General features: G+C 44.8%; 1 long non-coding RNA gene across 3 annotated transcripts in view; it reads left to right on the forward strand.

Annotated features, from left to right (window-relative positions):
• Positions 1-204: 204 nt before the first annotated feature.
• The window catches only part of Gm21388, a 52,728-nt gene continuing 25,210 nt past the window's right edge, over positions 205-27,722 (forward strand). The window contains exons 1-3 of one of the 3 annotated variants that reach the window (XR_880758.2): positions 205-356; positions 10,697-10,831; positions 11,459-11,569. This is a non-coding gene — a long non-coding RNA (predicted gene, 21388). Of the gene's footprint in view, positions 385-10,696; positions 10,832-11,458; positions 11,570-27,722 lie in introns of all 3 variants that reach the window. The other 2 variants (XR_389670.3, XR_140563.4) reach the window with 2 other exon arrangements.

Genomic DNA, 27,722 nt, shown 5'->3' on the forward strand with positions numbered 1-27,722 from the left:
AGAGTTCTCCAGTGTGCAACCAAATCTCCTCATGAGAAATGTGTTCTACCACCTTGACTATACAACGTGACTTTCGTCCACAACTAAAACGCCTATACCTAAATTTCCCTTCTTGCCATTTATTGGCCAGAAATTTTAGATTCTGCCAGAAAAATCTCTCCTCTAACTACACCTAACTGCCACAGAACACTCGGGGACAGTAACTTCGTGTAGATCTCTCTGGTTGGCTTGGTGCCCAAGAGCACCATGGGAAAGACCTTGGCAGTTGGGATTCAGATACTGTCAGTTGTAACTGATGGGCTAAGCTTGGGACTTTACTGATGAGTCAAGTTCCTGAGAAAAAAAAAGCAACCAAAGTAAGGAGCCAGCCATGGTGGGCAGACAGTGAGTTTTGTAATGATAAGGGGCTATAGTGGTATAGCAGAAAATAAACCAAAATCTGATTTGGGTTCCTGCCACTTCGTGTTGGGCCCTAGAAATAAGTGTGTATGAAAAAAGCCATTGAGACTGGGGCCCAGGAGAAGATGATAGTACAGAAATAGAATAGTGAACTGCAGGCCCATGGGATCTCAGGGGGAGCTGTGCTCCCCTTCCAGGCTGAACTCCAGCTGTGTGTGTTGTTTCTGAGCTCTGCTTGGAGGGGTGTGGCATTTTTAGAAGGAAAGTTGTAAGTTGATCATGATACTGTGCACCTGGTATCTCAGCATTCAAGAAGAAGTAAGAGGGTCGGGAGTTCAAGGCCAGTTTCAATGACATGAAAGTGTGTCACAGGGTGGGGAAGAGAGGGGGAGAGAGGTTTAATTTGAAATATTTTGTAGACAGGATCTCACTACGTAGTCCTGGTTGGCTTTGGAGCTCACATAGATCTACCTACCTCTCCCTCAGTGCTGGGATTAGAGGAGTGCACCTTCACCGCAGCCTCAAGAGTTTAAATCTTAAAGATTAAGTTCTATCAAAAAATACGAGACGTACCTACCAACACTACAGAGCGGTCACGTTTTACAGTAACTGACAGCAAAAAGCTATGGCAATTTAGTGAGAAGCTTTCCTGGGAAGACAGAGTCTGAAAGGAGAGTCCGCCTGGGAACTTAGCAAACCTCTTGGCTGGGGAAACGCGGAGGGATGGAAGCTCCTTAGAACTGAGATGCACACTGACTCACCGGGGCTGTCACAACCACTGTGCTTCCTTTGTGACACGTAGGATCTCTTATAGCTCTCTGGGAATTATCCTCAGAGGCCCCCCCACTTCCTGCTGGGCCCCTGTTCCTTTACTGTGTTCCCCTAAGACACACACACACATATCAAAAGTTTATTTGGAGATATAGGCTTTCTGAGGCAGTAAGACACTAGCAAACTAATTTTTAATACATATTTATAGAGTTTATAGAACTCATATATGGTACATTTTACTACCTCAGATGGAAGACACCCAGCTTGGTTCACTTTGGTTTCTGTTTTAGAACAGCCAGAGCAACCCTTATCTAATGTAGTTGTGATCAGAATTAGTTTAGAATTGGTTTCAGCTAGGTTTCTTTGGCTGCGATTAAAAAAGAAAGTAGGTAATGTGTGTGTGTGTGTTTCAGCTTACAGCTCTCAGGTCACACTCTATCACTGAGGGAAGTCAGGCCAGGAACCTGGAAGCAGGAACTGAAGCAAAGGCCATGGAGGAGTGCTGCTGACTGGCTTGCCCCTCCTGGCTTGCTTAGCCTATTTTATACAACTCAAGACCACCCGTCCATGGGTGGCTCCCACCCTTCTGTGGTCTGGTTCCTTCCCTGTCAATCATTAAGGAAGGAAATTCTGTACAGACTTGCCTCAAGGCAGTCTTGATGGAGGCACTTTCTCGTTGCGGCTTCTCTTCCCAGATAATGTTAGCTTGTGTCAAGTTGACAAAAACCCAACAAAGAGAGAATTTCAGATTTCTTCAGGAATATTTGCATATATATACAAAGTAAGATTAAATGTGAAATACATTTGGCTTCATAGACTCTCTATGGAAATAATTATATACCAGACTTTTAGTGTGCATGCATTCTGACTTTGGCCCAACACATGAGACTACTCAAAGTTTCAGCTTCATATTAGCACTCAAAAAAACCTTAGATTTAGTTTATAGATTTTGAATTAGAGATGTTTAATCTGTCTACATAAGTGCTGTTAAATAGGATATGCACATCTGGACGTGGTGACACATGCTTGTAATTACAGCGCCAGGGAGCTGAAACAGGATGAGTGAGTTCTAGGACAGCTTGGGCTGCAGAATGAGGCCATAGCTCCAACACAGATAGTGGCTTCGCACATTTGCATATATGAATATGCAAAGCAGCAGGCGGTTAAGAGAATCTTCAGAACCGGTTCTCGTCTTCACACTTGCTCTCTTGAAAAATGAGGTCAGTACATTCAAAAGCTAACATTCTAGGCAGACTAATTTTTCTACTCAGGCCGGAGAAAGAAGTTCACTATGAAAAGAAAATATTTTTCTCCCAATGTTATCACTGCCTATTGCCCATGTGTAGTGATGATTGATTGGCAGAGTCAGAAGTAAGTGGTAATGCTTACAACAGGGCAGACATTCTGTTCCCAAGGTGTCTCTGGCATAGCTATGTAGCACAGAGCAGGGAGTATCAGACTTATCCAAGCAGCTCTCAGACAAGGGTGCACATACCAATTATTTGCTGAGATAATGGTAATGTGTGCCTCCAGCATCCTCTCTGCAGCCAGCCCCGGAGATGACGTAAAGGAAATATTTTTAGGATTTGGCTTCATATACATGAATATATCTATATGTCTATATCTATATATACACTTTCTATGTCTAGAGAGAGAGAAGCAGGAGAGGGAAGACAACAGGGTCTGTACCTCTGGCTGCTTTTAAGTTTATTGTGTAGCCAGTGATGACTTTGAACTTCGGAGCCTTCTGCCTCTGCCTCCTAAGAGCTGAGGTTACAGGTGTGCGCCACCATAGCTCATCAGTGCTGTGCCAGGGGTGGCAGTCGGGGCTTTGTGTGCATCCTTAAGTAAGCATGCCACCTCCCCTCCCCCACACCCCTGTGCTTTGCTTGAGTCTTCTCAGGGAAGAATGTGTGTAGCCTGCCACTTTGGCGGTGATGTCCTTTGCCATACAGAAGTTTTTCAGCTTCTCGGGGTCCTGTTTATGGTTGGTTCAGGCTCATTCTTGGTCCCCACGTTTCTCTAAAGCGTTAGTATCAATTATGAAGGAAGGAGTGGCGTTCCTGGTGGTACACCCTGGTGGTCGAGTGGGTGCTTAACACTCACCCTACCAAAGCAATGAGCTACAACAAACGCAAGCAAATTCCCAATACATGTCTTCACCCATACGGCCACCAGCATAGCCGAGGTTGAATACATCTGTCTCCCTTCACAATGCTCTCCTGTACCTGTTTGTAATCATCCTCACACACTCTAGCCTAAACTTTGTCTTTACAGTCATGCACTATCCTTAAGTTTCGCATGAATGGAATAAAAATATGTGGCCTTTGGGACCTGGCTTCTTTTCTTTAGCAGAGTAATTTTTAAAAATTATTTATTTTTATGCTTGTGGGTGTTGTACTGGTGTGCACGTCTGCATTCCAGGGGTGTGCAGTAGTGAAGATGAAGTCCGCTGGGGCTGGACTTAGAGATAGTTTTGAGCTGCCATTTAGGTTCTGTGTGACAAATTCGGGTTCCTGGAAGAGCAGTCAGTGCTCTTAAGCGTTGATCTATCTACACAGCCCTTTGCACAGAGGTTTTGTTTTGTTTTTTTCAAATTTTTTTTCCATTTTTTTTTGTTGTTTTTGTTTTTTTGTTTTTTGTTTTTTTTTGAGACAGGATTTCTCTGTATAGCCCTGGCTGTCCTGGAGCTCACTTTGTAGACCAGGCCGGCCTTGAACTCAGAAATCCGCCTGCCTCTGCCTCCCAAGTGCTGGGATTAAAGGCGTGCGCCACTACGCTTGGCTCAATTTTTTATTAGATATTTTCTTCATTTACATTTCAAATGCTATCCCGAAAATCCCCTATACTCTACCCCAACCCTGCTCCCCTACCCACCCACTCCCACTTCTTGGCCCTGGCGTTCCCCTGTACTGGGGCATATAAAGTTTGCAAGACCAAGGGGCGTCTCTTCCCAATGATGGCCAACTAGGCCATCTTCTGCTACATATGCAGCTAGAGACACGAGCTCTGGGGGTACTGGGTAGTTCATATTGTTGTTCCACCTATAGGGTTGCAGACCCCTTCAGCTCCTTGGGTACTTTCTCTAGCTCCTCCATTGGGGGCCCTACACAGAGTTTTAAGGCTCGCCCATCCTTCTGTGTGAGTTTGTCTGTCCCTGGGGAGCTGTGTTCCAGATCACACGTCTCATGGTACAGTCATCTGTGTAGTTCTATCTTTAAGGTTCTTTTGACTTTTCCTTGTTTTGAATTAGGATTAAGTGAACATTTATGCACACATTTTAATATGGGCATGTAGCCTTCATGAGTTGCTTGGTATTAGAATAAATGAATATTTAACTGAATAAAAAAAACCAATTGTGCTACAAACTACTCTCATTGGCATTCTAGCTAGTAATGTATGTGAGCTTCCCTCTAACACTGGGTTTTCTCTGTCATTGTGTGAGTGTATGTACATGTATATGTATGTATATGTACATATATGTATATATGACACACACACAGATGTACTAATGGCTGGGGAATGTGGTGTCACCTCATCTTCACCTTCCTAATAACTTACAGTTCTGACTCCCTTTCTATGAGGCTCCTTACTTAGCATCTGCTTGTACGCCATGACTATGTTCATTCAGGTCTTCTGTCCATGTTTTCCCATGTTACTGCTTTTTATTTCTGTGTGAGTGCTTTATATTCTGAAAGCATGCCATGCATCTCTCTGCGTATGATGTATTACGTCTAATGAGTTATGGATACAGAGATACTGAGTTGCAAGTGTTTTCCTTATATCTGTGGCTTGACAGATATATTTGGACAGATCCAAATACTTCCATATTTGGAGAGTAGAAATCTTCATTTTGCTAGTGTTTTCACTTATGGATTGTAATTTGGGTGTCACATCTGAGAATGCACACAGTTCAAGGTCACACAAGTTCTATCTTTCATTCTGGAACTTTTACAAAAACAAGATTGTTTTTTTGTTTTTGTTTGTTTTTTTTTTCTTTCAATTATTTTGAGGACCCAAGGGAGCTAGTGTCCTTTGCAGGGCCATCTTAGGCCATGGTCAGAAGTATCCATAGATTAGAGCTGTAGAGCTGCTAGGCTCTCTCGTCCTGTGTGTCCTTTGAGGGCAGCTGCGTGTGGCCCTCAGAACCGATTAACAGTGGCCGTATGACTGTCACCTCCAGAGCTTTCCAAAGGTCCACTTTGTAAGGTCTCCGTCAGAAGAGTGAGGCAGGCTTCCTCTGAGGGAGCCACAAGTGCTTTCTAGGACATGAATAGAAAGTTGTCTTGAGGAGAGAATTCACTAGGTTGGTACGGGGGAGCCTGCACGATGAACCTGGAGAAAGCATTTCCTGTGAGCAAAAGCTCTACCGGGGCAATGCGTCTGCATGGCTCTCCTCTCTTGTAGGTGTATTTCTCTCCATAACGACACACTGCATCTTACTCAGCTCTAAGACACACGTCACATGATTGTCAGTCTCTTTGTACTGGTGTGATTTTTCTCTCTTTTTTATTCATTAATTTCCTTATTCACTTTATATCCCAGTAGCAGCCCCCTCCCTCCTGTCCTCCCAGCTGCCCCCTCACAAGTCTCATCCTCCACCGCCCTTCCCCATATTGCTGCGGGGCTGTGGGTGTAGCTTCCCTGTCATTTCTAGGAGATACAGTCGGATGGAAGACTTTCAGGTCCTCTAGCTCTACAGTCTTCCTGCCCCTCTTCTGAATGTTCCCTGAGCCTTAGGTACAGGAGTAAGTTGTAGATGCATCCACTGGGGTTGGGCACCCCCAAATCAGTTGCTCTTTGTAGTTTGATCAGTGGTGGTCAGTAGGTGATGCTACCTACAAGTCCCTGATCAAACTGCAGTTCTCCGTCGGCTGCTAGGTGAACTTTACATCATTAGGTAAAGATGTTTTGTGAGCTTTTGGTCTGTAAGTATGATTTATTTTTAATTGACACTCTATGGATCACACACACACACACACACACACACACACACACACACACACATTGTGCAATGATTAATCCGAGTGATTAGCAGGTCCTTCATCATAGGCATTTATTTTGTAATCATCTCCACCAGCTACTTGAGAACATTCAATTAAGGCCTGTTCTCTAGAGTGTTAGCACACATTTCTCCCATCCATTTGTACCCTTGAGCCCAAGACCCGTCCTCTGTCTATTCCTCCCCACCGTGCCTTCCATGCTCAGTGGTAGCCATAGTTCATCATTTTGGTTTCCATATTAGTGAGAGCATAGCTCACAGATGTCATGAGAGTCTCTTCATGTGTGACTGAGCTCAAGGTGACATTGCTCCTATCATTGGAGATGCATGGCTGTGACTTCCTCATTGCTACCCCCTGATCACTGCATATCATCCTGCACTTGACACATAAGGGACTTAAGGTGGGGGAAGTCTGATGGTACTCAGGAAGGTGAGGCAGGAGGATTGTTCCAAGTTTGAGGCTATCCTGTGCTACCTGGCTTAGAAAACAGAAACTTTGAGCTAGATGCTGCATGATATATCCTTTCATGTTTTAGAAACAGACAGTGAATATCCTGTCATTATAAAAAGGCAGAAGTACACAGCCAATGAGCAGATCTTGTTGGTTTGTTTTGTCTTTTGCTTTTCTTAAGCTAACCTGTTCTCCAGGTTGGCACTGGACATCTATGCTCAGTGACGACAGCTTAGTCTTATAGGTAGTTAGCTAGGACTGTGGCCACTCACTTTACCCAGCTAGACTGGTGTATTTTTTAAAAAAAATTTTTTTAAAGGTTTTACTTGGTAGCCCAGGCTTGCCTAGAGTTAACTATATAGATTAGACTGGCTTTGAACTTGAGGCAGTCCTCCTGCCTCTGTCTCTGGGACAGATTGCTGAGATTACAGACATGAACCACCATGCCTGCCCATATCAGACTTTAATTAATCAATTAACTAATAGCTATTTGGCCTGAATGTACATCTGTGTAGCATGTGCATGCCTGGTGTCCAAGGAGGCCGGAAGAGAATGTCAGCTCCCCAGTATGGTGGTGAGCTGCCCTGTGGGTTCTGAGAACTAAAACCAGGGCTTCTGGAAGCACAAGAAAGTGCTCTTAAACACTGAGTCATCTCTCGGGCCCCAGATCAGATTTTATAATAATTGAGTTCTGGCAGGGTGAGATTTCGGGGGAGGGTGTGAAGAATGCACTTGGAGTACTTTGAGTTTCTCCTCTGACCATGCATTGGCTTGTCCTTCTCACTTAGTAGACCATGGTTGCTTAGCGGGCTCACGAGCAACTGTCATCCTAGAAAATGTGGGGAAAGGAGGCGAGCGGCAGGTGAGAGCACGGCTCACAGATGTCCTGAGGCTCTTCGTGTGAGCCTGCATCCCGGAAGCATTTCTGAGTGAACAATTGGAAGAGAAATTATCCCTGCTGTAGTTATGTTGTTCTTCCCCAGAGGGAAGCTATCCTGCCATTTGAAATGAATACAATCCGTGATACATACTTCCTCGTCTGCCGTGGATTCTGAAGACTCAACACTTGCACCACATGCTAATGATACCTGCTAATGATCTTTGCCCTGGGGTAGGCGGGTCAAGTCCCATCTACGTGGTGAAGCTGAGTCCAGCTGTGGTGTTGCAGGTCCCTTGAGAACTAGCAGATGGAAGGGCAGCTTGCAGCACATGTTAATCCTAGCAAAAAAGTTGTAAGTTTGAAAATTACAAAAATATATAAGCATATGCATCATATGTAATGTATGTTTACTCTTCTGTCTCTCCTCTTCTTTACTGGGACCCTTTGTTAGACGTACATGAATTTTTTACACCTGTGTACCACAGAAAGTACAGTGTTGCTACCTTAGTGGATTTATCTATAAGGCCTGGCTTAAAACAGTGCTTGTTTTCCATAGTTCTCCCTCTCTGCATTCCCTGCACCCTTCTCTCGTATATCCAGAAAACAATTCTGAGCATTGGGGATTAATTGTTGCTGGACACAGGAGTGACCCTTGCAGTGGGAGCTGGGATCCCGGAAGTGGATGGCTGTGTGTGTGTTTTTTTCTTTTTTTTTTGGTAAAACATTCCTGTGTGCTTTATTTTTGCCGACAGCTGTTAACTTCATGTCTTGTTCTTTTTGCCTCTCTCATGCACAGATAGATCTAATAAGAGCTTGTCTGTAGTGTTCTTGGGACATTTTTGGAGAGCCCTTGACAGCAACTACTAAAAATGTAAAGGTTCTTACCTTTTGACCCTGTAACTTGTGCTCCGTGGCTCGGAAACAGGGTGGAGATCCGGAAGCAGCAAGTCTTTGACGCTTACTCTCCGCACCTAATCTATAGAATCACAACTTTCAGAGGTGGCCCAGCAAAGATGACTTAGTGTCTTTTAACTCTTAAGAAAGTTCTATGGTGGTTGATTTCCAGGGTATAGATAAATGCACAGGCAGCTTAGAGGTGGGTGTCGTGATTGAGGGGAGAGAGCAGGTGGTTTTAAACAAACGAAAGTAAACTAGCAGAAATGTAAGCAAGCGAAGAAACAGGTTAGCCTTTGGAAGGTGAGAATCACCACAGGAGAAGGGTGGTAACGTGGAGCACTGTGCGCTCTTACTGGATAAGGAAGTCTGAGGAGCACCTGTGAGCTGCTCCCTCACCTGCTCCCTCACGTTCCCTCCTAACCTCTCAGCAACTCCTCGGAGCTGCCCCAGGACCCACTCTCTCTCCTTCACTTCCACTCCTACACTGGAAGGGTCCAGTCCCTCCTCTCCCAGGGCCCAGCCTCCCTGCCTCCCTGCCTCCCACCAGCACTGCTGTCCCTGTCACTGATGACCCCCTTTGTCATTTTTAGCTGCCAGCCTCTGGTTTGTGAGACTTTGTGACTACTGTATCCCCTCTGGGCAATTAAAAAAAAAGAATTCATTTATAGTTGAAACCCAGAAAACAGAGACAGCAAATAATTCCTTGTTTGACCTTCTGGCGGTGACCACGGTTTTATCAATCACCCTGGCCTCCCCTGCCCGACACTCTACAAGGCAGGAAGGGTCTCACTATGTAATCCTGGCTGGCCTGGAACTCTACGTAGACCAGGCTGCTCTGGAATTCACAGAGATCTGTCTGCTGTTGTCTCCTGAGTGCTGGGATTAAAGGCAGGGGGCCTTTCTGTTGATTATCTGCCCTTCTGGGTTATTTATGGACATGTCAGAAACCACAAACTTGTTTGTACTTATACTTCTCAGAAGGATCTGGGTCCTGAGTTTCCCCCTTCCTAACGCAAATAGCGGAAGGCCATGTGTAGCCCCTGGCTTTGTATCTTCTTCAGTCAGTGTCTGACCTTCATAGACACAGGCATGTCTCTTGGCCTCTAGCAGGGCCTGTGTTTTACTGCAGTAGTTTGCTTCTTAAAGGTACATCTCCGCTTCTGTTGCTAGGCTTATTCACACTGGGGAGTTAGGCTAACCGTTGAGAGTTAGCACCCAAACTCTGAAGGATTGTCTGGAATAGTCACGGGCTTTCTCTATCCCTGCACATTCCTGATACACTGCCTGCCTTAGGAATTCCTGGATCTTGGTTCACGTAGCCCCTCTTCATTCCCACAGCGTGTACAGACACTCAAGCTCTTAGACAGGCTACCCATGCCTGGTTTTCCTGCTTCTTTCATTAGGTGGTGAATCCTAATGATGGAGATGGACCTAATTAATTCTCACTCATATGGATAGAACACACAAGAACAGGACATATTTACCTGCTGAACAACCAACAAGACTGTTTGAAGGGCACTGTGTTGGGGTGGCTATGGGATCTCAAGTGATCCTTTGTATTTGGGGTGATGCCGTGAGCAGAGATCAGGCCTATGGAGAGAAGACGTGGCCATTTGAAGGTTTAATGGAACGTGTTGTTGGCCGTGACATATGTGCTGTGCAAGCTTCAGCTCTCCAGGGATATAATTCAGAGTTGTTTGAACACTTGGTTGTTTAAAAGCTGTAGGTTGGGAGACAGGTACATTGTTTTGGAGTCTAAAAGGAAGAAAAGGATTTGGGCAAATGATGTAGGGGTCACCAAGGTGAGAACAGAGGGCTAAAGTATGGATTTCACGGTTTTGTGGCTCATGGTAATGCTGGTAGCGCTGAGCTCAACATATTGGTGCTATAATGGGACTCAGGATTAAATGGCAGAGGAGACTTTCAAGAGGTGTGAGATAGGTAAGTCAAGACAGGAGACATCAAATTTCCTTCCAAGTAACAGGTAGAAAATTGGACCTTGTAGGAAAGTAAAAGGCACAAACCTGTCGTGATAATCAGAAACTGCTGTTGGTCATCACTGGCCTTTCTAGACTGTTCCGTGCATTTTAACTGTGAAGACTAAATGAGCGAGCTCAGTTTTGCCTTTGCATTGCAGGATTTGGCTCCAGCATCTGCCCCAAATTAATTGCCACGGTTGATTTGGCTGATGTAATTGGCGAGACCCTGTCTCCTCACTGCTCCCTGGGTACTTCTCCATATGGAGTTATTTAATTAGACAGAAATAAAACTCCTCATTCATTCATTCATTCAACAGAGATTTATTACTTGTCCATGGTGTAGACTGTGCTCGCTGCTGAGGGGCAGGGCAGGCCTGTGACAGACACAGCACCCTTCACGCTGAAGTGGCCTGATTTACAGAGGGTCTTCACCCCCACCTGCATAGTCACAGGTATTGAACGCCCCCACTCCCACCTTCTACTTCCAGTATTTGTTCAACTAACTTCTTCCTTGGTGATATCTGCCTTGGACATTAACAACCCCTACAGAAATGTATCCCTTCTTGGCTGCTTTTAAATTTTCTTTTAATTCCCAGTCATAACAGTATCAAATATATCTTTAAAATGAAACTCCCTTCTACCTTACATTTTTCAAACAAATAAACAAACAAACAAAGACAAAACAAAACAAAGCAAACACCGCCCCCTCAGCTCGCAAGGTTTATTGGGTCTACGATCTGAACTTCTAAAATCTGCTTCAACACCTGTTGCCGTTGCTTTCCTGAAAATCCCTGCTAACTTAAACATAACGATAGTGTTTGACATTGTTGCTCCCCCCCCCCCCCCCATAGGATCATTTGTTTATTTGCCGAGTTGCCTGAACTAGTACAAAGGGAAAAGCTGAAAAATCTCAGACACAAGGTTTCTGGGAGATAGTGTGGTAGGCTCTGGAGAAGATGCCAAAGGTTGGTTGTGCTGAGACAGGAAGCCTTGCTTTGCCTGCACGCTGCCTACCCAGTACTTGTATGTACGTGAGGCGAGCGAGGGCCTCTATGGCTTATGGATCCATTTCCTTACAGGGCAGAAAAGAAACACATTTTGGCAGAGAAGAGTGGGATAGGAGGAGGTGGCCACGGAGCCTGAAGCAGAAAGACACAGATGCCCAGATAGTGGAACGCCACATGGTGACTGTAAGTAGGCACTTGATCTGTGTTCCTGGAACCCTGTTTCAGGGCTCAGTGAAATTGAGAATTCACAATTATTCGATTAATTTGATGAATGTTCCAAATTAGGAACTCCAGGTCAGGGTTTGTTTCCGACCTAAATTATACAGTGCAGTTGTCTACAGTGATCAAATTAACCAGCTGATTGCCAAATCCCCCTTTCTCTCCATCCCCTGTGGACGCAGCTTAAAGAACTAATAGCTCACTGGACTCTGCCCCAGTCTATTTTGGGATAATTGGTGCCTTTGTGCTCCTATCCCTGCAGCTTGGTATCAAACACTGCTGCTTTGTGCAGAACATGTCAGTTGGCGATTTATTACCCCAAAATGCACTCTTTCTCCTGTGAAAGCTTATCAATCGGGACCTTGGAGGCAATTTCCAGACTCCCCCAGGAAACTCCTATTTTATTGCTATGGAAAATATTTGATTCTTTGTGGAAAATATTTTCTTCCTAAAATGAATCCATTTGAGGTTTGGGATGCTCAGTGACTTTACATTTCCCCCATCGTTACTTCACGGCACATCCATGTTCACTGGAACTCGTCCTAAATGACGAGGATCAATGATCGTCACTTCATAAGGAATAAGGAAAACGAGTCACAGCGAAGCGATGGCCAGGGGACGCTTTACTCTTTACCACAGAAGTCTCTCCTTCCTAAGTCAGTCACTGCTGCTACTGAGGCTCAGAGGTGGTGCAGGCGATTCCTGGAGTCATCTCTTCTGAGACTTTGTGAACCGGTCTTGATGCTGCTTTGAGCTTCTTGGATATGGTCTTTTGTGTATGTGAATGTCTGTGTACAGATTCATACAGGAGTATGTGTGTATCCATGTATCTGTCTGTCTGTGAGCCTGCACACATATAGAGGCTTTTTTTAAAAGCTAGGCTCTCCCGCTGGCCTGGGGTTTACTCTGACTCGCCTGTGAGCCTCAGGGATCCTGTCTCTGCCTCAACAGCTCTGGAATATAAGCATGCACTACTCTGCATAGCTTTTCACATGGGTGAGACTGAACTCATGGCTTTATACTTGGTGAGACCCCATCCTTTGCTCTTGAGCGACACTTTAACAACATTTATCTGCATTAAAAAGAAGCAAGCTGGTTCCTGCTAACTTTATCTCTCCTCGGTCCTCACTCTCCAAGACTCTGATGGCTGAAGACGCTCTTAAAGGCCTTACTTCCTGTTTTAGTTTGTCAGCAGATCACTCTAGCGAGGATGCTGCTTCAGTTTGGCCATGGCTCAAACTCAAGTGCATGCTGATGTTTGAACACCCATGTCCAAATTGCTGTGGTGTGGGAGATTTGTCACGTGCTCGTATGGCTATGTTTTAGAAATGGTAGCATGTGTTCCCTTGCTCTTGGCTTTTAATTTGGTTCATGGTTCAAGTCTCAGGATAACAAGTTGGCCTGGCTGCTTTACTGGTGCAGAGGAGGAGGGCTGGTGTGCCAGCAGGACTCAGGATGCTTAGGGAAGCTCTGCTTCCTGGTCTTGACCCCGACTCTGATAAAGGAAAGCTTAAGGCAGAGGGGCCCAGATTCTCAGGGGTTTGTGTTTTTGTTTTTCTTTGTGGTGTGTCTTGTTTTGTGGCAATGTCTCCCTGTGTGGTTCCAGCTGCCTCTGACTCAAGATGCTCCTGCCTCAGCCTCCCCAACACTGAGCTTAGGACATGGAGTTACTTCACCTGTTTAGTTTTCATTTTCCCTTTTAAATATTTATTTATTTTAGAAACTAAAAAGAGCGTGGGAAGCTAAGATGTTGGTTCTTGCTATCTGATGCACATCTATGGCCTGGGTGTCAGCTATACTCAGGATACAGTTTCCTGTGCCCCAAATCTCAGGAACAAAGGAAAGGACCGAGCCTCCATGAGAGGACTGGGATATTATATTGATCTGGAGGGAGAAACACAGAAGCCTGGAAACAAGGAAGGTGCAGTATGTTTTGAAGTGTTTTGAATGGCTTCTCTTTTAGCTCTCTTTGCTCTTATCTTAAAACAAAACAAAACAAAACAAAACAAAACAAAACAGCTGTAAATAAATTCTTCCACAGACTGCTGCCCAAATGCTTCAAATAACAGTATGAGTGTCCAAAGAGAGTTCATGGACTTTTGGGTGTTTCAATAGTCTGTCATGCCAGGTCCCAAGGAGAAGGTCTGTCACCCAGTCAAAGTGCTCTCTCTCATGAGGAAGTTCTCTCTCTCTTTCTATTTGTACACAGGCAGTATCATGCAGGATATTTGTTTGGCCTGGCATGTTTTAGATCCATTCATCTACTGCTTGAAGTTCTGAAGTTCACTTGTCAGGAGCAATGTCAGAGACTGAATTTATCTCTGGTGGCAGTCACTCAGAATTCTCAAACTTGTCTATGTCAGAATTCCCAAAGCTGAACTCGGCTTTGGCAAGCAGGTATGAGTCGGTGAGCAGCTGATGAGTCTGCGACTCCAAAAAGTATCCTTTAACTTTGTGAGGAGACAGTATGTTTGTTCTCCCAGCTTGAGTGGAGTTTCCAGAGCTAGAAAACAAACAGAATTGATGTGCTCACTGCACACATCGTAACTTTTCCGTTGCTGTGCTAGAACACCACCTCCAGAAGCAATCGATAGAAGAAGAAAGTGTTGATTTTGACTTATGGTTCCAGGAAGAGCCCGCAGGAGCAGGGTAGGTACAAAAGCAGGAGGGAGGAGCAAGAAGCTGGCCGGCCACATTTTTAGCTGCACACAGAAGCATTGCAAGAAAAGGAAGTCTGAAGCCATAAGCCCTCAAAAGCTGCTCAGAGCTTCAAACCCCAGGGATGCACTTCCTCCACCAAGGCGCCTCGCCTACAGACACCTTCCCCTCGCCAACAGCACCGCCATCTGGGCACCATGTGCTCAAATACAGGAGCCTATGGGGGCATTTCTCATTTGAACCACCATACTTCGGTTCTCAAAAAAAAAAAACAAAAAAACAAAAAAACTTTTTGAATCACTTTTATGAAACTGTGATTCTCTAAGTACTGAAAGCAGAGAATAGAAAATTCAACTTTTGAACAGAACCATAAAGAAATATAATGAGTTTCTCAAGTCAAAAGAGGTTTTCTGTTTCTATGTCACCTTGTTTAAACCGAATTTTAACTTGTAGAGGAAGGCTCTCTGAGCCGCCCTGTGTGAGTCCCATTCCGATGGACGGAATTCCCATCACTTGTTAAAAGTTTCCAAGTCTTTAATGATGTCTTATAATCATGACACACATTTCCCTCATGGCTCTGAGCATTTTCCTGAGACTGATAACGTTCTGTCTCCCAGAAAGCTCCTTATTAGAAAGGGGAGCCAGCTGCCTTTCCTAATTGCCGCAAGCTTCTCCTCCGTATGCGGAATGATTATACAGCCATGATACCCATCTTCAAGTTCTTCAGGCTTAATGTGCTCGGATAACCCTGTCACTGGAATTGGCACTCTATGACCTTCGCATGCGTGGAGATGATCGTCAATGGTTCATTTAGCCTGTACTTTCATTTAGCCACATCTGAGGATGGGGGAACAGGAGGCACCTGTCCTTGCATTTTTCTTGAGTTGCTTTCTCTATGTATTACAGAAGCACGGTATCTCACTGATGGCTGGGAGTGACCGTGTGAACAGACATGTCACACAGAATGAAGAGTGGAGGTAGTGGAACCCATTCTCAGCCAGCTTCTGTCACACCCAAACAGGAACTCTTTCCTCTCAAGGCGTCTTTTTGTTGTCTTGTTAGTGAATATTTGTGCCCTGTGGTCCATCTAGTGATGTTAGTACACTGTTAGGGCCTGGCTCTGGAGTGCCTCTGGAGACTGTAAACCCCATGTACAGTGTGTGCTTGTGTCCACTGTCCTCACTATGTACAGTGTGTGTGCTTGTGTCCACTGTCCCCTCTATGTACAGTGTGTGTGTGCTTGTGTCCACTGTCCCCATTATGTACAGTAAGTGTGTGCTTGTGTCCACTGTCCCCGCTATGTACAGTGTGTGTGCTTGTGTCCACTGTCCCCTCTATGTACAGTGTGTGTGTGCTTGTGTCCACTGTCTCTGCTAAGTACAGTGTGTGTGCTTGTGTCCACTGTCCCCGCTATGTACAGTGTGTGTGCTTGTGTCCACTGTCCCCATTATGTACAGTAAGTGTGTGCTTGTGTTCACTGTGCTCCACTATGTACAGTGTGTATGTGCTTGTGTCCACTGTCCCCTCTATGTACAGTGTGTGTGTGCTTGTGTCCACTGTCTCTGCTAAGTACAGTGTGTGTGCTTGTGCCCACTGTCCCCGCTATGTACAGTGTGTGTGCTTGTGTCCACTGTCCCCTCTATGTACAGTGTGTGTGTGCTTGTGTCCACTGTCTCTGCTAAGTACAGTGTGTGTGCTTGTGTCCACTGTCCCCGCTATGTACAGTGTGTGTGCTTGTGTCCACTGTCCCTGCTTGTACAGTAAGTGTGTGCTTGTGTCCACTGTCCCCGCTTGTACAGTAAGTGTGTGCTTGTGTTCACTGTGCTCCACTATGTACAGAGCATGCTTCTGTTCTCGGTCTTCCTCTTTTCCTGGACTCAAAGATCATTCACAGATGCAAAAGGATCTGAGGTTAGAAGGCTGGTTTACCTGAGGAACTCTCAAGGCACACAGTGTGACAGTCTATGGCTCTTGGCTATATTCTCTTTCTTCCTCCTCTGTCTCTCCCTGCCCCATCCCCTCCCTCCCATGTTTTTCTAGATTTAACAAAAGGCGATGATCTTGTTACTTACTTGCAGGAGAGGCTCTGTGTGGGTCTATAAGAACCAGAGACTCTTTACTAGAAATGAACAAGAGAAACCCTAAACCTCTGGTGCTGAGACCCAGCCATGAACCCAAGGTCTGTCACACACGTGTCCGCTCACATACATCACTGCACACACATGAGCAGCCCAGAGAGCACGAAGCGCTCCGAGAAGACCAAGTTTTTAGTCAGGCTGAGTGATGCATCTCTGGAATACCAGTACTTGGGAGGTTACTGCAGTAGGATTGTGATGGCCAGACCAGCCTGGGCTACATAGTGAGATACTGTCTTTCTCTTTTAAATAAAACTTTATAAGTGTATTTCCTGCATGTGTTTGTGCACCCAATGTGTGCAGTGCCTGGAGTTCCGAGGGCATCAGATCCCTCAGAATTGGAGTTAAAGTCAGTTGTTAGCTACCATATGGGTGCTGAGATCTTAACACTACTCTCTGAAGGAGCAGTAGTGTCCTAATGGCAGATCCAGTTTTAAAGCTCTCAAGACACTTGTCTTAAAAATAAAAAAATGGTCTGGAGAGTTTACTTGGCAGTTAATGGTACTTACTGTTCTTGTTGATGACCCCATTTGGTTCCAGCACTCCCAAGATGGCTCACAATGGCCTGTAACTCCAGTTCTGGGGACTTCAACACTCTCTTTCGGCCTCTGGTTTCAGTAGTACACACACACACACACACACACACACACACACACACACACACACACACACTACATTCATTTTTTTTAATTATAAAAAAAGCCCTCAAACCAACCCAACAAAAGGGATGATATTTATAAGTGTTTACTCAGAAGACATGGGCAGTCAATATCAACTTCAGTTCAACATTGCACTTAAGAGTCTATCTTTAAAGTCCTTTAAAATTGCCAGGTAGGTGGTGGACACCTTTGACCCCAACTCTCTAGAAGTAGATGTCTATGGATCTTTGAGTTAAAGGTCAGCTTAATCTACATGAGTTCCAGACTATTCTGGGTGTGGTGTTTTGCTGTGAATGGCTTCCATATACTAAGTACTTGGTCCTCAGTTGGTGAAACTTTGGGAGGAAGGATTTTGGGGTAAGGCTTTGTTGGAAAAGATGTGTCACTGAGTGGGGTGCGGGTTTTGAGGTCTCAGTAGGTTTATGCCATTCCCAGAGTCCTCTCTGCCTCCTGCTTTGGTTTGAGATACAAGAGCTCATGTGTTCCTGTTGCCATGCCTTTGCCTTATGGTCATGGGTGCTAGCCCTCTGAAACCATAAGTCCAATCAAGCTCTGTCTTTTATGTGCTGCCTTGGTCACAGTGTTTAATCAGAGCAAAAGGAAAGTCACCAATGCTATCTAGGGAGACCCTGTCTTTAGGAAAAAGTCCTTTAAAATATGAATTTGTTTTTAGATGTTTCTGTTGTATGCACATTCTTAACTCTTTTTCCAATTTAGCAATCTCCATGACCTAATTAGTGAGACAGATTCCAATTGCCTGCGACTACAGACTTATTTCTATCACTCTGTGTGTCTATTTATGTGCTTGGTCTGGGAAATAGTACACCGTCTGTGTATATGCCTTCTTTGGTAGAAAGGTCCTAATGGCTAATCCAGGATCTCACATTTGCTAGGTGTCTGCTCTTCCACCAAGACACAGCACAGGTATATTCAGTGTGCTTTGTATGGTCGTTAGGTTTTTAGATGACTCTTGCTTTGCAGCACAGACTTACCCTCCAACTCACTGGAGTCCTCCTGTTTTAGTCTCTAGAGGGTTAGGATTACAGGCATGAGACACCATGCCTGTGTTATGTAGATTTATTTTCTCTCTCTCTCTCTTTTTTTTAAGATTCATTTTTCACAGTGAATTCGTATTTATATTTTAATTAGTTTTTTGAAAGTTCTATGCCATGTGTTTTGATTGTGTTCTCTGCCCCTTATTTCCCAGATCCACCCTGTCCTCCCACCCTGCCCTCCCAGCCCAGCTACCTACATTACTTTTCTATTGCTGTGATAAAGCCCCATGGGCAAGGCAACTTGTAGAAGGAAGGTTTGGCTTGGTGTGCATGCTTGTAACAATGAGCAGCCTCGCCAGCCCCATTGCTTTCTTCTTCATGGGGACATGCACTTTTTATTACTTACAGATTTTTCAGCAGTTAATTTAAAAATTGTATTTTCAGCTTATCTGCTCCTTAATTACTGTGTCTTTTTTTTTTTTTAATTTCTCTCTTTTATTTTCAGTAGTTCTTGAAGATTCTTTTCACGTTTCTGTCTGTGATGATGAGCTATGGTTTCTGGTTCTTATTTGTCTTTTACTTTTGAAGACAGTTGGGTTAGAATCTGAGTATTAATGAGGAATACATATATTCTTTTTAGGTAAAATGTCAATTATTTCCTATTGTTTGTGGTACTTGCTCTTTACTACTTGTTTGTTTCACTCTCAACTACCTTGAGTATAAGTTCATTATATATTTATATTTTCAATATACCGCTTATGCATACATATACACACATATACTTGTACATTTGTGTGTATATATTTGTATGTACGTGTATGTATATGTATGTATGTATTTTTTTTTTTTTTGGACAGGGTTTCTCTGTGGCCTTGGCTGCTCGACTGTCCTGGAATTTACTCTGTAGACTAGGCCCTCCTTGAACCCAGAGATCTGCCTCCCTTTGCCTCCCAAGTGCTGGGACTGAAGGCGTGTGCCACCACATTGAGGGAACCGTCTTGATGAAACCTGAGCTCAGGGTTTTAAAGTTTGACGAACGTGGCTTGTATTAGAGGAACATATTTGTGTGTACATCTTGATGGCATAACTTGAAAGCTGTGGAGTAAGGACACAAATGACAGAGACTGACTTAAGGTGACCTGCAAATGCTCATGGATACTTAGCTGCTAGGGAAGTTAAAGAATTAGAGTGTGTTGTGTTGTGTGTAAGTGTCTGTGTGTTGTGAGTATGTCATGTTTATGTACTGGTGTTGTGTGTGTGTTACATATGGTGTGTTGGGTGTCTTCCTCTCTCCATCTCTGCCTTGTTGCCTTGAGAGACTTAGCTGTTAGGGAATTTTAAAAATTAGAGTGTGTTGTGTTGTGTGTATGTGTTATGAATGTATGTTGTGTTGTGTGTGTGTTATAAGTGTGTGTTGTATTGTATGTAAGTGTGTGTGTTGTATGTGTGTGTGCTGTGTTGTATGTGTGTGTGCGTGTTATGAGTGTGTTGTGTTTATATAGTGGCGTGGTGTGTGAGCGTTACATATATGTGCTGGGTGTCTTCCTCTCTCCATCTCTGCCTTGTTGCGTTGAGACAGTTTGTCACTGAACCAGCAACCCTTTTTGGCTTCACTAGCTAGTCAATGAGCTCACAGGATATGGGATCCCACCTATTCCTGTCCCCTACTGTTGGGGTCACAGGGACAAGCAGCCATGCCCAGTTCTGCTAGTAGATGTTATCTGGTTATTGTTTTTATTATTGCCCTATGATGAAATTTCACAGATCTTGAATATGAATGGTCCATCCAGCTGTCTGCTTTAAATTTTCTCTACAAATCCTATTTTCCGTAGACAATTTTGTGAGAGGCAAGATGCTGTGTGTGTGTCTGTGTATCTGTGTGTCCATGTACACAGATGTGAATGGCAGGTATGAGGCATATTGTGTTGCTGAGGTAGGGGCTTAGAAATGCAAATGAAACCCTGTATTTATGTAATATCCTACTCTTAAAATAACTTCTCAAATGCCCATGAACAGATATAGAACTGTCATTAGACGCGTTCTCACGACCGGCCAGGAAGAACACCACAGACCAGAATCTTCTGCGGCAAAGCTTTATTTCTTACATCTTCAGGAGCAAGCGTGTAAGAAGCAAGAGAGCAAGAAGCAAGAGAGAGAGAAAACGAAACCCCGTCCCTCTTAAGGAGCATTCTCCTTCGCCTCGGACGTGTCACTCCCTGATTGGCTGCAGCCCATCGGCCGAGTTGACGTCACGGGGAAGGCAGAGCACAAGTAGTCATAAGATACCCTTGGCACATGCGCAGATTATTTGTTTACCACTTAGAACACAGCTGTCGGCGCCATCTTGTAACGGCGAATGTGGGGGCGGCTCCCAACATCTCCCCCTTTTCTTTTAATAAGAGCAAATAGGCCACCCATATTAATGAGAGTGGAGATAGAGGTCAAATCCCCAGTGTGTAGGTAAAGGAGCCATGTACAGGATTAGCTCTTAGGCTTACAGGCTTTTACCCAGAGCAACCCTGACCTGCTCCCGTGTCGTTTTGCCTGGGGGAAGGGAACTAGGACACTGAACCTTCATGAAAGATGACATGTCTCCCTAGAATAGGCTCATATATGCCGCAGAGCCTTTCCATTGCAGTGCTTAGCCTTGCAACTCTCTCGGGCTGCTGAAGCACACTCACTCTATCCCGTGCAATGAGTCTAGCCTCATGGGATATAAGAGCTGAGTGGCCAGCGACCTATTGCCTAAGCATAGATATATCATATATCAGGGGGAGCTCCATGTTCTAGTCCTGCAAGCGCCTGGGCAATAACCACCTTGTCTCTCCTAGTTTGGGCCTTAAGCTTACAGACCAATCAAAGAAGCAACACTAATCCACAGCAAAGTGTATCTCCAAATAATATTAATCCCACCCATTTTTTAAAGAAAGAAAATGCTGAGGAGATCCAATTGGGTAATCCTTTGGTCAGCGACAGGTCCAAGCGCGTGGAGTTGACCTGAAGTCTCAATTCCCGAAGGATCTGTTCAAATTCAGCCATCCAATTCTGTAACATATACTGAAAAAGACTTTTTGACAATTTAGCTGCCCTAGTAAATTTAACATACTGAATGGAAATAACACACAATCCCGGAAACTTTTGTTCACATCCCTGCTGAGTTATTTGTCATAATACATTTAGTTGTATCTGGACAAGATCTATGAGTTGATTAACCAGCATGAGACCTCTCTGTATCTAGACATTAGTTGAGGCCTGTTTATCTATGACTGTAGTCACTGAGGCTGACAAAGTGTTAATGGTGTCAGTCATCTGGACCTGTCTAGACAGAGTCAAGGCTGTCTGAATTAAGGCCAAACCCAGTTCCCAGTTAGTGGTAAAAAAGCAGGAGAATACTTGAGCATTATACATCACCGTCATTGGGAGTGGAAATGTCGACATTATCCCCCAACGCTGCTCTCTCTTTATTATTGACGCCCTGGACATCACCAAGACGAGGGACATTAGTATTCCCTTGGTCAGTCTGGATTTTTCGGGTGAGTCTTTCTGGTACCCAAAATGGGTTGTCTTCATTCTGTGGGAAAACACAGATAGCTCCCCTGGATCTTATCAAGATAGGATCCGGGCCATACCATTTATTATCAAGGACATTTTTCCATTTAACCATCTCATTGGGCCTATCTGGCTCTGAACAATGACGTTCAGCCGCAGTATGGCCATGAACATCAATATTTAAAAAATTGAGTGTAAAGAGTGCCAAAGACACCGACACTCTTGGTGCTCGGGGTACAGTCTCCTCAAAAGTTCCCCTCTTCTGTTTTATAAGATAGGCTTTGAGGGTGCGATGCGCACGCTCAACAATACCCTGTCCTTGAGGGTTGTATGGAAGTCCAGTCAGGTGGGTTACGTCCATCTGACGGCAGAACTGCTGGAATTTTTGAGACGTATAAGCTGGTCCATTATCAGTCTTAAGGAGTCTGGGTTTCCCCCAAGCACTCCATGCCTCAAGACAATGTTGAATCACATGTGAGGCTTTTTCTCCGGTTAACGGAGAAGCAAACATGATGCCAGAACATGTGTCAATGGACACATGGAGATATTGAAGTTTTCCAAAGGAAGAAACATGTGTAACATCCATTTGCCAGACCTGTAGAGGTCGAATACCGCGTGGGTTAATTCCCACATGAGGAACTGGCAAGAACTCACAGCAGCTTTGACATTGAGTAACAATGTCACGGGCTTCTTTTCTTGTCAAGGAGAAACGACTGCGTAATGTTTCAGCCGTCACATGAAAATTGTTATGAAAATTTCTTGCAGCCTCTACCGGGGATGATAGGGCAGCAGCCACCACTTTAGTGGCCTTATCTGCCAAATCATTTCCCAGAGCCATGGGGCCAGGTAGGCCTGAATGGGCTCTAACATGAGTAATATAAACAGGAGATCTTCTAGATAACAAAACTAATTGTATCTGCTGAAAAATATTGGCAACTCTACTGGAAGGCTTAATCACTCCAGCCACTTCTAAAAGATTTACTGCATTTACCACATAACAGGAATCTGACACAATATTAAGGGGTTCTAAAAAGGTTTTTAAAACTTCTAAGACCACTAAACATTCTACCACTTGCGGTGAATTTTCATTATATTGTTTGGATACCACTTTACCATTAGCCACATAGGCACCTATGCCAGTTTTTGATCCATCAGTATATACCACAATCCCATTTTTAAGTGGGTTTCTTACTGTTATTTGTGGAAACACAACAGATTGATTTTGGGCAAACTGTAAGATTGGATGTTTTGGATAATGGTTATCTATTTTTCCTGAAAAGGAGGTAACTAAAACTGCCCAATCATTAGATGTGGCTGCCAAGGTTTGAACCTGTGCAGCGGTATAAGGTACAATTAAAAGATATGGACTTTGCCCAAAGTGGGTGATTGCTGCTTTTAGACCTTTAAGGGCAAGCTGTGCAATTGCATCAGGATACCAATCTATTATTTTAGCTGGGGATACGTTTGGATGGATCCACAACAATGGCCCATTCTGCCACAAAACTGCAGTTGGCAATTGTGCTGTCTTAAAGACACACAAACTGAAAGGTTGCGAATCCTCAATACGTTGTAATTGTGCATTCTGTAAGGCTTTTTCCACTTTTTGTAAGGCCTGGTTAGCAGCTAGAGTAAGAGTCCTAGGGGAGGAGATATGAGGATCTCCTTCTAAAATACCAAACAAAGGCCTTAACTCAGCGGAAGGAATCTTTAAAAAAGGTCTGAGCCAATTAATATCTCCCAACAGCTTTTGAAAATCATTTAAGGTATGGAGGTGATCTCTTCTTATCTCTACCTTTTGGGGCACAATCTTATCTGGGGACACCACAGAGCCCAAGAATTGTCCTGTATCAGAAATTTGGACCTTTTCTGTGGCTATCTGTAAACCCCACTGACTTAAAGTTTTAAGTAGAAAAGGATATGCCTTTTGTAGCATGGTAAGGTCTTTATGGCACAGGAGGATGTCATCCATGTAAAGGAGCAAAATTAAAGAGGGGAATTGTTCCCTCACTGGCAAAAGAGCTTCTTGTACATAAAGTTGACACATAGTAGGACTATTGGACATTCCCTGTGGTAAGACCTTCCATTGATACCTCTTATCAGGTTCCATGTGATTAATAGAGGGGATGGTAAAGGCAAATCTGGGCCTATCCCTTGGACACAAAGGTATAGAAAAGAAACAATCTTTAATATCTATAATAATTAAATTCCAGCCACGTGGTAAGGCGGAAAGTACAGGGAGACCCCTCTGTACTGGGCCAAATAAGTTCATTTGCTCATTAATGGCTCTGAGGTCATGGAGCAGTCTCCACTTTCCTGACTTTTTCTTAATTACAAAAATTGGAGTATTCCAAGGTGAGGTAGAGGGTTCAATATGGCCTAGTTTTAATTGTTCCTCTACCAGTTGAATCACAGCTTCTAGTTTTTCAGAGGATAGGTGCCATTGAGGAACCCACACTGGGTCCCCTGTTTTCCATGGTATGGGTCGTGCTGCCCCAATGGCCGCTAAGGAAAACCCAGACCCTGTCTGTCTTGGTTTCCATTAGGTAAGATGGGCTCTATCCTTCCCTGTTCTTGATGTCCTAACCCTTTTCCTTCTTTATAACCCATCTTTGCCATGATATTTTTTGCTTTAGTTGAATACCCTCCCGATGGGGCGTTTTCATTGGACAAAATAAGGCCCAAATGCTGCATAATATCCCTTCCCCAGAGGTTAACCGGGAGTGGGAGCACATAAGGTATGAATTTCCCTTGCTGCCCTTCAGAGGATTCCCACGTCAAGGCAATGGAGCTTATAGTGGGACATGATTGATATCCTAGGCCCTGTAATGAATGAGATGACTCTGTGGTGGGCCATGCTTTGGGCCACCAATGTGTAGAGATTATACTTTTATCTGCTCCGGTATCAAGGATGCCTTCAAACTCTTTTCCATTAATCTTAAGGCGGAGCTTAGGTCTATCATTTAAAGATACAACCAAATAGGCAGAATCATTTCCTGAGGAGCCCATTTTCTTTATCTCAGGTCCTGCAGACTTTTCCCTGGTATTATCAGGGAGGAGCAGCAGCTGAGCTATCCTATCTCCTTTACTAATAGAAAAAACGCCTTTAGGGCTTGAGCACAGGACCTGTATTTCAGGGGAATGTTGACAATCCATAACTCCAGGGTGGACTACTAAGCCCTGCAAGGTGAGTGAACCCCGGCCGAGAATAAGGCCCATGGTTCCCGGGGGCAAGGATGGTATAGGCTCCACTGGCACCGGCTGAATACTCATTTGAGGCATTAATAGGAAGTCGGAGGCGGCACGCAGGTCCACCCTTGTGGGTCTTCCTGGGTCGCCTCTCTGACTGCTTCCTGGGTCCTGACAAACCGGTTCCCATATCTTTGAGGGCCCTGGGACCGAGGGCCCGATGACCCGTTTTTTGGCACATCAGTTGATTGACTATCAGGTGGGGGAAGGACTCTGCCCTTTATATCCCTCACAGAGCGACACTGGTCAGCTCTATGATAACCCTTGCCACACTTAGAGCAAAGAGTGAGAGTCCCTCCCTGTTTATCTGGAGCTCTGCAATCTTTCTTAAAATGCCCAGGCTTTCCGCAATTAAAACATGTCCTCTGATCATTTCTGCTCATGGAGCGGTTCTGAGATTGAAGGATGGCGGCCGCTAAGCCTGCATTGGTGAGAGGTCCCCCAAGCTCTCGACAGACCCTGAGCCAGTCTTGTAAGCCTTTGTTCTTTCTTGGGGCTATGGCCGCTCGGCACTCCTTTGTGGCTTGCTCATAGATTAGCTGTTCTATCAGAGGCGCAGCTTGCTCTGACTCTCCAAAAATACGCTCTGCTGCCTCTGTCATTCTGGCCACAAAATCTGAGAAGGATTCCTGAGGTCCCTGGATTATCTTTGTTAACTGACCAGTGGTTTCACCTGCTCGAGAGAGCGCCTTCCAGGCCCTAATAGCCGTGGAAGAAATCTGGGCATAAGCTCCCCAATGGTAGTTTGTCTGATCAGCAGAATAAGCTCCCTGACCCGTTAACAAGTCAAAAGTCCAATCTCTCTGCTCTGGAGTCAAAGCAGCTGCGTTTGCTCGGGCCTGCGCTTGTGCAGCTTCGTGCCAAAGCGCTCTCCATTCCATATATTTGCCCATACTAGGGAGAGCGGCTTTTACAACCGTTTGCCAGTCGGCAGGAGTTAGTGCCATGCCAGCGAGCCTGTCTAACTGCACCAAGGTAAAATTAGCATTGGTTCCGTATTTACGAACCGACTCGGCAATTTCTTTAATTTGTAAGTATTCTACCGGAGCGTGGACACGCCCACCCTCGGCTCCTTCAAAGACCGGAAATGCCTGTTGTATTTTCCTTTGTTCCTCTCTGGGAATGAATGAGTCTGCGCACTGCCTCTCTGCGCACTGCCTCTCTGCGCATCTCTCTGCGCATTGCTGACGCACTACGCAGGGCGGGGACTCCGCATAGGGCGGACCTTGAAGCCGACTGCCCTGAGGCCAATCAGCAAACTGGCCTTCGCCAGCCGCTTTTGGCTTTTTTCTTGACCAATTAGCTGGCTGGTAATGGGCTGCTTCTTCCTCCCAGTCTGTTTCCTCAGAGGAGGATTCTTCACCTGCTTCAGAGCTACTAAGAGCTGGCTCCCCGAGCCCATCCAGCGATGAGCACAGGCTCCTTTTCCTAGAGACCTCCGCTAATTGATCTTTCTTCTTTTCCCTTTTTCCTCTTTTTCTTCTAATCTCTCTCCAGGTATTCCTACCTAACCTTAACTTTTCCTCGGGTTCAAGACCCTTGGAAAGGCCTGTATACTTATTTTGTGTACCATATTTCCTCTTTGCTCCTACTCTCTCTCCCCGCTTTACTTCTGATAGCTTGTCCTGAATTTCCTCTAGAATTTTCAGCCCTATCTTAATCACTTGATAACATGTGAAAAGGAACAAAAGGGCTCCTAACACCAGAAAAAATTCAAGGCCAAACATATTCCACTTTACTTCTGATAGACTGTCTTGAATTTCGTTAGAAAGTTCAAGATCAGACTTACCTCGTAAAGCTGTACTCACTGGTACTCTCGTTCCCCAGCTGAAAAGTTCTGAATTCATACAGTTGAATCCTTCTTAACAGTCTGCTTTACGGGAACCTTTATTACCGCGACCCGCAGTTCTGGTTCTGGAATGAGGGATCTTCCTTGCGCCAGTCCCGAGTTTTTTCTCGTCCCGGAATTCGGCACCAATTGTTATTAGACGCGTTCTCACGACCGGCCAGGAAGAACACCACAGACCAGAATCTTCTGCGGCAAAGCTTTATTTCTTACATCTTCAGGAGCAAGCGTGTAAGAAGCAAGAGAGCAAGAAGCAAGAGAGAGAGAAAACGAAACCCCGTCCCTCTTAAGGAGCATTCTCCTTCGCCTCGGACGTGTCACTCCCTGATTGGCTGCAGCCCATCGGCCGAGTTGACGTCACGGGGAAGGCAGAGCACAAGTAGTCATAAGATACCCTTGGCACATGCGCAGATTATTTGTTTACCACTTAGAACACAGCTGTCGGCGCCATCTTGTAACGGCGAATGTGGGGGCGGCTCCCAACATAGAACGATGGGTGCAGAGGAAGAGACTCTGGTCTTGAGTGTTCACTCATCCACCAGTTAGAGACTGAAGCGTGTTTGATAGTTTATCAATTATCTTTGATGAATGGGAAGCCCACCTGGAGTATCTCAGAAGGTAGCAGTATCAGGAAGCTTTCGCTGCCATACTAACAGCAGCCTAGGCTTGGGACAGTCCCAATCTGCTGCCACTGCTGTCCCTGTAAGGACAGGACATAGATGTGGGCAGTTTTGTTGACACAGGTGAAGAGAGATCTGGGCTCAGGCTGCTTAAGGATGCTACAGTGGCAGCTTCAACAACAAACATTGTATTTAGTCTAGTTCTGAGAGGTTGAGAAGCTGAGAAACCAGCATGTACTGATTCTTGGGATATACCTTCTTGGTTTTGTTCTTATGTGGAATAGTGTGTGTGTGTGTATGTGTATATGTATGTATGTATGTATGTATGTGTTTGCATGTATGTGTATGTGTATATATGTGTGTATGTATGTATGTATGTATATGTGCATGTATGTGTATATATGTGTGT

Source organism: Mus musculus, chromosome 3, assembly GCF_000001635.26.
Source record: "Mus musculus strain C57BL/6J chromosome 3, GRCm38.p6 C57BL/6J".
NCBI classification, from domain to species: domain Eukaryota; kingdom Metazoa; phylum Chordata; class Mammalia; order Rodentia; family Muridae; genus Mus; species Mus musculus.